At 48.6% G+C, this 10,534-nt stretch overlaps 1 long non-coding RNA gene across 1 annotated transcript in view; it reads left to right on the top strand.

Moving 5' to 3' along the window:
- The window catches only part of LOC142046957 (uncharacterized), a 93,245-nt gene extending 83,303 nt beyond the window's left edge, over positions 1–9,942 (top strand). Inside the window, exon 3 of the long non-coding RNA XR_012656043.1 lies at positions 9,754–9,942. This is a non-coding gene — a long non-coding RNA (uncharacterized LOC142046957). The remainder of the gene's footprint in view (positions 1–9,753) is intronic.
- The last annotated feature ends 592 nt before the right edge of the window (positions 9,943–10,534 follow it).

Genomic DNA, 10,534 nt, shown 5'->3' with positions numbered 1-10,534 from the left:
GCAACTGGTGCAAGTGTGGACACACTGCAGCGCTGGCCGTACACAGCTGTACGACCACAGCTGTAACGGCCAGCGCTGCAAAACTGTAAGTGTAGACAAAGCCTAAGGCTTCAAAAGGCAGGGCCATGAGCTTTAAGAGCACCAGATTCGGGTCCAACAGAGGAACCGGGTCTCGGACGTGCAGGTGCAGGTTGTGACAAAGTGGGACTGTTCTTAATGTTTCCTCTGAATACTGTGTGGGTGCCTCAGATTCCCCTATGCATTTCTTAAGTCTCCAGTGTGCATAAATGGCTGGCACTCTGTCTCCTGGCAACAAATGGCCAGGCCCTTCCCCCCTGCAAGGGAATAGCTAAAGGTGATCAAAGAAATCAGGTGACCTCCTGGCCTGGGAAAAAGACAAAGGCCAGAAAGGAGGGGCTGGAGGGGGTTTCAGTTTGGGGCTGGTTGGGGATGGGAAGTGAGGGCAGATGGGGTTGTCTGCCTCGCTGGGCCCCAGAATGGACCCAGCTGAGGGGTCCAGTTCTCTGTACCTACAAGCTCTATTTTAGACCTTGTTCCTGTTCTAGACTTCTGTTTTACTGGCTGACTAAGAGTCACGTCTGACTGTAAAGTGGAGGTGCAGGACCCTGTGCCTTCCCCAGACCCCGCTGGGGCAGACTCGCTGTGGGAAGCGCACGGAGGGGCAGAGGATGCTGAATGCTTCAAGGAGAGACCCAGGAGGTGAAGTCATGTGAACTTCTTGCCCTGAAAACAGTCTGCTCTGAGGGAGAGGAGGCTCCCCAAAGTTCTGCCTGACTTTCTGGGGAGCAGTTCCAGAGCATCGCCCGGGGACTCCATGACACAGGGGCTCTAAACTTTTCAGGAATTGCCATCATGGGATGAGTGAAGACAGACCTGCCCTGAAGCGGAAGGTGGAACGCAGGAATGGCCGTCAGGTGCACCTTGTCTGAAGATGGTGACAAGCCCTGGATCTTCAGATGCAGCAAATAGTCCAAGATGTCCTGCAATGAGGCCTCCTCAGGATGAATGGCTTGTCCAAGGTCCAGCATGTGAAGCACTTCTGCTTGGTCAGCGGTAGCCCTGGTGGAAAGCTTCCTGATGCCCAGCAGGACCTGTTAGCCCGCCCCAGAGCTCTCTCACTCAGCCATGCTTAGCCACGGAGCAGCCATGCCGTCAGCACAGCTGTGCCAGTTTGGGTGCAGCAGATTGCCTTGGTTCTGGGATAGCAGATCCGGAGGGAGACGTAACTGCAGCAGGTCTGTTACCTGCTTAATTTAAGGCACCTGACCTAAACCCTGCCGTGGGCTCAGGGCATGACCCAATTAATTTAGGTACCCCGACCCCACCCCATTCTTTCTTTCTTTTTTTTTTTTTGGAGGGCTCAGGGTGTAAGGCACCCCTCTTTACCCACACGGCTCAGGAAGAAACCTTGTTAATTTAAGTACCTTTTTCTCGGGGCTTCATGGGTCTGTGGAACCTTTGCCCAGTGAAAGAGCCTTACACAGTTACGCTTTCAACATTTATGTTAGCAACATGCACAGGATATATACTAAGCACATTGTTTTTATGCTTGCCACTTTTAATATACAGACAAATTTTACCCGAGGGCTGGTCAGGATTCATGCATCTGGGGGTTCCCGGCAAAGCCTCTGCACATCACAATCGTGCAGAGGGTCAGAGTTTCAGCAGCTTGATGCTGAACTGCAGTGCGGGGGAAACGGTTCCCAAAGATCACTGTTTCTGTTTACATTATATAGGTAAAATGAGCTCCCTCCTTCAAACTTACTAACCTATCACATTATCCCACACTCCTAAGTAACAGAAATGTTCACCAATTACGCGCTGGCATCTGTGTCCTCCTTCCTCCCCAAGTTCTTTACATTTTATTTTCATGCCCAAATTGTAACTTAATTGTGACCTTCTCTATTGGTGCAGATGGTCAGCATAAAACACTGGTCAGAGCTTATCTCACCATTTGTTGAGTCTCTTTCTATATCCTCCCTAATTTCCCAGCATCTTTATAACCTTGGTGGTGTGATAGACCCAGGCCAGCTGGGAACAGCAGAATAGAAAGATATACTGGATAAGCAGTTTTCTATTCCCTGAGTGTCCAGAGATGGGGCTGCTCCAAGCTAATGAGAACATCTGACTCCAATTAACCTGCTAAGAGTCAGGAGAGGCAGTTAAGCACCTGACTCTAAGGCCCCTCTGCTCTGATGCTATAAAAGGGCTCGCTCCAGTCAGGCCAGAGGGAGCGGAAGTGTGCGCATGTGAGGAACGGGGAGCCAGAAGTATGCATAGGAGGACAAGTGTTATCAGACACCAGGAGGAAGGTCCTGTGGTGAGGATACAGAAGGTGTTTGGAGGAGGCCATGGGGAAGCAGCCCAGGGAGTTGTAGCTGTCATACAGCTGTTCCAGAAGGTACTCTAGACACCCATAGTCCACAGGGCCCTGGGCTGCAGCCCGGGGTAGAGGCTGGGCCTAGGTTCCCCCCAAACCTCCCAACTCCTGATCCAACATAGGAAGATCTCTGAAGCTAACAAATCTGCCAATAAGCGCAGGACCCACCAAGGTAGAGGAGGAACTTTGTCACAGTGGTTATAACTCTTGTTAGGGACTTTCCTGAGCTGGGGGTGCTTTATCAGCAACAGAACATTCCTTTTTTTTAATGTTAGTGGTGAACTCCCTGAGTTTCACCCAAGGCTGGTTTAATATGTGGAGGTTGGGGGGGGGGGGAGGCATTAATAAGGTCTCAGGCCTACAATTCAGCCACCAAAAGACTCAGCAGCATGTCAGACCAGTGCTGGCGAGGCCACTGCAGGGCAATGAGAATGACCCACTCTCTGTCCTGCTTCACTTCTAGCAGGACTCTGGATAAGTGGCACTGGCAGAAAGGCATATGTCAGCATTCCCAACCACGGGATCAGGATGGTGTCCGACAGGGAACCCTTGCCCCCACCGTATAGGGAGCAGAACATGTGGCACTTCCTGTTCTGCCTGGACACACCTGAGGAGTCCCCCACTGTTGGAAGATCAGGTTGATCACCTCCGGATGGAGGGACCACCGGTGGCGAGAGAAGAAGGCCCTGCTGAGGCTTTCTGCCAGGACGTTCCTGGTAGGTGAGTGGCCACCAGGTGGACGGCATTCTGCACACAAAGGTTCTAGAGGCTGAGTGCCTCTGACACAGGGCCGAGGATCTGGGACTGCCCTGCCTGTTGATGTAATACGTGGCAGCCATGTTGTCCGTGAGGAAAGGCAAGGTGGTGCAGATCAGGTGGGACAAACACTTGACAGGCCAGGCACACCGCCTTGAGCTCCCTGACGTTGATATTAAGAGCAAAGTTGTGCTGCATCCAGCAACCCTGGCTGCTGAGCTCGCCCAGGTGGGCTCTGCAGCGCAGATCTGACATGTCCGAGACTAGGGTGAGCGATAGGGACACAAAGAGAACTCCCCCCAGTACTGACTTGGGGTCTAGCCACCAGTTCAGGGATGAGAGGACGCATTCTGGCACCAGCACTGCTCAGTCTCAGGGGCGCCTGCTGGGAAGGTAGACCATTGCTAACCACTTTTGCAGGAGTCACAGATGAAGCTGGGTGTGCCTGATCACGTCCGTGCAAGCTGCCATATGACCCATCAGCTGCAGGGGAGTGTAGGCTGTGGTGATTGGATGTCTCTTCACATGGGCAATGAGATCCTCCATGGCCTGAAAGAGTGCCTCTGGAAGGAAGGCTCTGGCTCACATGGAATCGAGAACTGCTCCGATAAACTCTCTGCGCTGGACCGGCATTAACACTGATTTTTCTGTGTTTATTAACAGGCCCAGGTAGCTGCAGGTGGACTGTCCCAGATCAAGGCTTCTCCACATCTGTCCTGGAGACCTGTCCTTGATGAGCCAGTCATTGAGGTACAGAGGGATCTGGACCCCCCTCTACGTCTGAGGCAAGCCGCTACCAGTGCCACGCATTTTGTGAATACCCTGGGGACTTAGAACTGGAAGTGGTGCCCAGCCACTAGAAATGCAAGAACCATCTGTGTCCTGGGAATATGGAAACATGGAAGTACATGTCCTTTAATTCAATAGCGGCATACCAGTCCCCCAGCTCCAGGGAGAAGATAATGGAGGTCAGGGAGACCATGCGGAACTTCAACTTCTTGAGACACTTGTTGAGGCCAGGCAGGTCCAGGATGTGTCTGAGACCCCCCCCCTGAGCCTTTGGGATTAGGAAGCAGCGGGAGTAGAATCCTCTTCCTTCCATGTCCTGAGGAACTGCCTCCACAGCCCCCAGCTGCAGGAGCTTGTTGACCTCCTGAACCAGGAGTTGCTCATGAGAGGGGTCCCTGAAGAGAAATGGGGAAGCAGGGGGGTGAGAAGGAGGGGTATTCACAAATGCAGGGTATAGACCCAAGCTACTTTGTCCAGGACCCAGGCCGAGCAGTAGGGAGAAAGGTGGTTGAGGAAAGGATAGGTAGGATCTGGCCTGCTGACTCTCAAACGCACCCTCAAGGCGATCACTTTTGGCCCCCTCGGGTGCTTAGCGGGTCCGGGCTGGGCTAGTGAGCGAGAGGAGGAAGGGCAGTGTCCCGGGAGCTCAGGGCACACCCTGTTTGGGGTGAATTCCCTGCTGGGACCTTAACTATCAGCTAACTATGCACTCAACACCTACTTAACGCTAACTACAATGAACAAAGGCCTGAAGGAACGAAGTCCAATGGAAGAAACCGCTGTCTCTTGACAAGCGAGAGAGGCGCTCCAACTGACCACCACAGGCAGTAAGAAGGAACTGAGAGGGCGTGGACTGGCAGCGCCTGATACACCACGGCATCAGCGCAGCACTCAGGAGGGAAACCTCTCTGATGGCTGTGCACATGGGCGCACGCACACCTAGAATGGAATGAACATGAACAGGCACTCGACGAGTCAGTTACATCTGTTAAAGATCATAAAAGGAAGGATAAGCTCAGAAATGAACCCTCACTGCTCCTCAACCCTGGGAGACGGCAGAGGCTGCCCACAGCCTGGCCCAAGCATTCCTGGCTTCTGCAGCTTCCTTGGCGGGGGTGGGGGCTTCCCAAGCAAACTCTGAGGTCCACCATGTGATGTATCCTGGTTCAGGGCCCGTTGGAAGCTGCAACTTCTAATTTCTTATTGAACATTTGTCAAAGGGGCGTTCAGATTTCTGGTCTTCGTTTCTCTGCCACATCTCTTGGTAGCCAGTAGGTGCCGCTGGTGTCTAACAAATTCCTTTTACTGGAGCTTTTTATGTTTGCTTCATTTCAAGAATTGTGTTTCTCTGTTAACCCTTCCTGCTCATTGGAATTCCTCCCTTTAACACAACTTGTTTAATATTTCCAAGTCAACTGTGTTAAGTGCTGGTAGCTTTCAGTACTAGTGTCCATAGTCTGTACATGCTGTGACCACATCTAACACCTTTCATCTCACAGCTTTTAGGGCTGTGAGCAGGACCAGAACAGGCAGTGGTGAAAATAGAAATCATTTCTTGCAGCTACTGCACTCATGGGAGGAACACAAGGGGGGGGATGTGACCTCCCCACGTGACCCTCCATGTGACTCCTCCCTGACCCAGCCCATCCCCCTGCTCCGCTCTCCCCGTCCCCTCTGATTACCCCCCCTTTGTATATACAAACATCAACATGCTTAGCTACTCACTTCCCCCCTCATGTAGTATTCAGTCTGTTTATGTGGAATATGGGAGTTGGGTGAGGAGCCATTTCAGCATATGTCTGACTTATTAATAGACAAATTTTGAGTAGAACCGTACCCTAAACTAACTATTGTACCTAACGTATTTCAATGGGGGATTCAACTTCCTTTACAGGAACAGACTCCTGAAACTCTTACCAGCCCACAAAATTGGTCCATAGTCATGCAAATAGTCTCATTGTCTTCAGTGGGGTTGATCAAATGATTAAGGCTTTACAGGATTAGGTTCCAAGTTTGTAAATTGTTCTGGACAAGACAGATGCCTGAGCTGTGAGATCAGAGGGATCTTCATTCGAATAAAGGTGGGCAGACATGTGTGATAACTCTTAGCACCTGGTTGCTAAGATGAGGAACATATTGTCAGCAAAGTTCTTGGCAGATTCCTGAGGCAGCTGGTTTAAGGCCGTCAGTGTCCGGCATTATAATCTTCACTTCTAGTTCTCTCACCCACAAAGCTGGAAAATGAGGCTTTTGTTTTCTTTGTTTTGCTGCTCCAGTTCCAGTTAGCAAAATGCATGTTAGACTAGTTTGGCTGCAAAGAAGAATTCTTTGTACACTGGGGCCAACACCTGCATTTAGCCGTATGGAGTGGAAATCCATCAACTTCATGAAAAAACTCATACAGATACAGACAGACATCTTCCTTTCCAAATGCAAACAGATGGACATCTTACCAAAAGGACTAAAGGTAAAAAATCCATTAAAATCTACATACTACACAGACTATGCTGACAGGTTGTGCCACACACTCTCAAAGAAACTGTGAAACCACCTGAGCAACATCCTATACAGCAAACAGGGGAAGATTAAGACTGAGCTCTCAAAAGTAGATACACTCATGAAAAACCAACCTTCTACACAAACTTCCTCGTGGATGGACTTTACAAAAACTAAACAAGCCATTTACAACACACACTTTGCTTCTCTACAAAGGAAGAAGGACACTAAACTGCCTAAACTGCTACATGGCACAAGGAGCCCCAACAGTAGCTCCCTTACCCCACCCAACAATATTGCGAATCTTTCCAGCTATTCTCTTAGACCAGCAGAAGAATCTGTCCTATCTCGGGGCCTCTCCTTTTGTCCTTCCAGACCCATGAACATGATACAGTTCTGCGGTGACCTAGAATCCTACTTTCGCTGTCTCTGACTCAAAGAATACTTCCAACACACCTTTGAACAACATACTAACCCACAGAATCCTTCCTACCGATGCTGTAATAAAAAAGATTCTGCATGGACTCCTCCTGAGGGTCGAAACAACAGACTGGACTTCTACATAGATTGCTTCCGTCAATGTGCACGGGCTGAAATTGTGGAAAAGCAGCATCACTTGCCCCATAACCTAAGCTGTGCTGAACACAATGCCATCAACAGCCTCAAGAACAACTCTGACATCATAATCAAAAAGGCTGACAAAAAAGGTGCTGTCATCATCATGAATAGGTCGGAATATGAACAAGAGGCTTCTAGGCAGCTCTCTAACTCCACATTCTACAGGCCATTACCCTCTGATCCCACTGAGGGTTACCAAAAGAAACTACACCATCTGCTCAAGAAACTCCCCAAGAAAGCACAGGAACAGATCCGTACAGACACATGCCTAGAACCCCGACCAGGTGTATTCTATTTGCTACCAAAGATCCATAAACCTGGAAATGCTGGACGCCCCATCATCTCAAGCATTGGCACCTTAACAGCACGATTGTCTGGCTATGTGGACTCTCTCCTCAGGCCGTATGCTACCAGCACTCCCAGCTATCTTCGAGACACCACTGACTTCCGGAGGAAACTACAATCCATCGGTCTTCCAGAAACACCATCCTGGACACTATGGATGTGGAACCCCTACACCAACAGTCCACACAAAGATGGACACAAGCCATCAGGAATAGTATCCCCGATAATATCACGGCTAACCTGGGGCTGAACTTTGTGACTTTGTCCTCACCCACAACTATTTCACATTTGGGGACAATATATACCTTCAAATCAGCGGCACTGCTATGGGTACCCGCATGGCCCCACAGTATGCCAACAACTTTATGGCTGACTTAGAACAACGCTTCCTCAGCTCTCGTTCCCTAACGCCCCTACTCTACTTGCGCTACACTGATGACATCTTCATCATCTGGACTCATGGAAAAGAAGCCCTTGAGGAATTCCACCATCATTTTAACAATTTCCATCCCACCATCAACCTCAGCCTAGACCAATCCACAAAGCGGTCCATTTCCTATACACTACTGTGCTAATAAGCGATGGTCACATAAACACCACCCTATATCGGAAACCCACTGACTGCTATACTTACGTACATGCCTCCAGCTTCCATCCAGGACACACCACACGATCCGTTGTCTACAGCCAAGCTCTAAGATACAACCGTATTCGCTCCAATCCCTCAGACAGAGATAAACACCTACAAGATCTCTATCAAGCATTATTAAAACTACAATACTCATCTGCTGAAGTTAAAAAACAGATTGACAGAGCCAGAAGAGTACCCAGAAGCCACCTACTACAGGACGGCCCAACAAAGAAAATAACAGAACGCCACTAGCCATCACCTACAGCCCCCAACTAAAACCTCTCCAGCGCATCATCAAAGATCTCCAACCTATCCTAGAAAACAATCCCTCACTCTCACAGACCTTGGGAGACAGGCCAGTCCTCGCTTATAGACAGCCCCTGAACCTGAAGCAAATACTCACCAGCAACCGCACACCATACAACATAAACACTAACCCAGGAACCTATCCTTGCAACAAAGCCCGATGCCAGTTCTATCCACATATCTATTGAAGTGACACCATCATAGAACCTAATCACATCAGCCACGCCATCAGGGGCTCATTCACCTGCACCTCTGCCAACGTGATATATGCCATCATGTGCCAGCAATGCCCCCTCTGCCATGTACATTAGCCAAACCGGACAGTCTCTAAGCAAAAGAATAAATGGACACAAATCTGCCATCAGGAACCATAACATTCAAAAACCCAGTGGGAGAACACTTCAACCTCTCTAACCACTCAGTGACAGACTTGAAGGTGGCAATTTTGCAACAAAAAAAATTCAAAGAGAGACTGCTGAACTCTAATTAATATGCAAATTAGATACAATTAACTCAGGCTTAAACGGACACTGGGAATGGCTGGGTCATTACACTAACTGAATCTATTTCCCTATGTTAAGTTCTCCTCACACCTTCTATGGGTCATCTTAATTATCACTTCAAAAGTTTTTTTTCTTTCTCCTGCTGACGATAGCTCATCTCAATTGATTAGACTCTTCCTGTTGGTATGCATACTTCCACCTTTTCATGTTCTCTGTATGTATAAATATCTCCTGTCTGTGTGTTCCATTCTATGCATCCGAAGAAGTGAGCTGTAGCTCACAAAAGCTCATGCTGAAATAAATGTGTTAGTCTCCAAGTTGCCACAAGTACTCATCTTCTGATTCCTGTCAGGCTGCAGAACTGGGCTGACGTCAGAATCCAAACATCCTTGGGCAGTGCAAGCAGACGCATTCCTCTAATGATTTGGACTTGATGTGATGCAGTATGGACGACATGGATAATTCAGACCAATGGGGAGAAACAGAATCAAAACCACTGTTTAAACACTTCTCGTCTGTGGTGAGTGTAATATAATATCTCATTGAAAGGTGAAAGGCCCAGAAAGGGTTAATTACCTCACAGACTGGCCTGACCCATAGCCCAGCTTTAGAGACTGGTTCGGAAGATCTGTAAATGAGCAGAGCTTTGAAATGCAAGTCTGCATTGGTAGAGGTAGAAGGAGAGGTGTTTGCTCAGGTCTTGGGATGTAACAAACAAGTCTTGTCTATTGCTATGGCTTTGATTCAAAGATCAAAAAAAGAATATTAACATTTAGGAAGATAGACAATAAAACTATTTCACTCAAGTTTGTGTGTCTCTTTGAAGGTTGTGGTAACCTGTATCTGAACTGTTTAATGGATAAACTACCCTGTGCTAATTGCCAGGATGTTTGGGAGAAGAAATTAAGCCTATTGTTTTCTCAGACCAAAAGGCTGCTAGAAATATATAAAAACCTGGGATACAATCCTACTTCACCTCAGATCTGCTTTGGATTTCAAGAGGGGGAAACCTTAAGCCATAAGGATTGAGATCCCCAGTCACTGGCTGGAATCGCTCTGAATATGGACATTGGACTATAACCTATGGACTATTTCCAGGAACTTTTGGCAACTACAAACTCATCTCTGCTACGTATCTGAACATCAAGAATCGAATTTGGGTCTGTCTGCATATTGATCTTTTAACCAACCCTCTCTCTCTTTAAATAAATTTTAGCTTAGTTAATAAGAGTTGGCTCGAAGTGTGTATTTTGGGTAAGATCTAATTTTTAATACTTGGACCTGGGTAGGTGGCTGATCCCTTGGGATTGGAAGAACCTTTTCTTTTATATGATTTTCAGGAATCATCATCATAGTGGACGTGTCTCTTGACAGAGACCTGAGGCTGGGCACTTTAAGGGAACTGCATGGTTTGAACTTCTGTAACCAGTGAGGTACTATAGAAGCTGTTCTGTGCTGGCTGGTAAATCTAAGTATTGGAATAACCATCAGCAGCTGGCGTTTGGCTGCCTCGTTTTGTCTGCAGTTCACCCTAATTGAGTGACCTCAGCTGGCTCCCACAGGCAGCACCTTCACAGTAGCTGAGCCTGCCACTGGCTGGGCAGGTCCTTTAGGGGCCTCCTGCCCAGCTGGGCTCCTCTGGGTGCCCTGGGCTGAGCCAGGCCCGCTGGGTGTGAGTGGCGGGCGCAG

Source organism: Chelonoidis abingdonii, chromosome 6 (assembly GCF_003597395.2).
Source record: "Chelonoidis abingdonii isolate Lonesome George chromosome 6, CheloAbing_2.0, whole genome shotgun sequence".
NCBI lineage: Eukaryota > Metazoa > Chordata > Testudines > Testudinidae > Chelonoidis > Chelonoidis abingdonii.
Note: the sequence above shows the minus strand (reverse complement) of the source record. Positions and strands in the feature narration are given on the sequence as shown.